The sequence below is a fragment of the Rattus norvegicus genome, chromosome 13 (genome assembly GCF_021556685.1).
Source record: "Rattus norvegicus strain SHRSP/BbbUtx chromosome 13, alternate assembly SHRSP_T2T, whole genome shotgun sequence".
In the NCBI taxonomy this organism is placed as follows: domain Eukaryota; kingdom Metazoa; phylum Chordata; class Mammalia; order Rodentia; family Muridae; genus Rattus; species Rattus norvegicus.
The window spans coordinates 83,324,901-83,326,311 of record NC_141546.1 but is presented as its reverse complement, the minus strand read 5'-3'; the positions used below and the strand labels follow the sequence as shown (position 1 = coordinate 83,326,311).

Genomic DNA, 1,411 nt, shown 5'->3' with positions numbered 1-1,411 from the left:
TAACCAACCTCCAGATGCAGTGAGAGACCCTGTCTCAAGGGAGTAAGGCAAGAGCAGGAGAGGAAGACACTCAATGCCCTCCACTGGCCTTCTCCCATGTACACACGATGTACTCACACAAGCATGTCCACACACAAAGACACATACATGCTTAAATAAATACATTTTTGAAAGTAGAAAAATACTAAACATTTATGTCATATCAGAAATCATGCTAAAGACTTCAATTTTTTTCCACGACAACCCCGAAAGTTAGACATGATTATTATTATTAGAAAGTATTCAATAAGTGCCTTTTTAAATGAGTAAATAAACATTTTGTTTGTCAAGTTACTCTAAAAACTATTTGGTCCACTTATGCTAACAACAAAAGTTAATAGACATCGTTTTCTCTCTCCTCCAGCCGAGCAAGATGCCCAAAGGAAAGAAGGCCAAGGGAAAGAAGGTGGCCCTAGCCCTCACTGTCGTCAAGAAACAGGAGGTCACAAAGGTAGTCAATCCTTTCTTTGAGAAAATGCCCAAGTTTGGTATTGGGCAGGACATTCAGTCTAAAAGAGATCTAACACGCATCGTCAAATGGCCCTGCTACATCAGGCTGCCCCGGCAAAGAGTCATCCTCTATAAGCAGCTCAAGGTACCTCCTGCCATTCACCAGTTCCCCCAGGTCCTGGACAGGCAAACAGGGACTCAGCTGCTTAAGCTCGACCACAAGTACAGACCAGAGACAAAGCCGGAGAAGAAGCAAAGACTGCTGCCCCACGCTGAGAAGAAAGCTGCTGACAAAGGGGACATCCCAACTAAGAGACCACCTGTCCTCCGAGCAGGGGTCAATACAGTCACCAACTCAGCTGGTGGTGATTGCCCATGATGTAGACCCCATTGAGCTGGTAATTTTCCTGCCTGCCCTGTGTTGAAAGATGGGGGTGCCCTACTGCATCATCAAGGGAAAGGCCAGGCTGGGGCGCCTGATCCACAGGAAGACATGCACCACTGTTGCCTTCACCCAGGTTAACTCAGAAGACAAGGGTGCTCTGGCTAAGCTGGTGGGAGCTATTAGGACCAATTATAATAACAGATATGAGGAGATCCACCACCACTAGGAGGCAACGTCCTGGGTCCTAAGTCTGTGGCTCGCATTGCCAAGCAGAAAAAGGCAAAGGCTAAAGAACTCGCCACTAAACTGGACTAAATGTACACTAGGTTTTCTGTACATAAATATAATTACAAAAGTTCTCTAAAAAAGTTAATGAACACCATGTGTACTGCAGCTAAAAAAAAAAGTATATTTTTCTAGTTTTGACTTACAAAGTTCTTACAATACAAAACCCTCCCACAGACCATGATGGATATTAACAGCTCCTGAGTGAGGAATGTATGCATGGATGAGCAAATGAATACATCGGTGTGAGTA

General features: G+C 44.4%; 1 pseudogene; it reads left to right on the top strand.

Annotated features, from left to right (window-relative positions):
* The first annotated feature begins 385 nt into the window (after positions 1 to 385).
* Rpl7a-ps2 (ribosomal protein L7a, pseudogene 2) lies at positions 386 to 1,189 on the top strand (annotated as a pseudogene).
* The last annotated feature ends 222 nt before the right edge of the window (positions 1,190 to 1,411 follow it).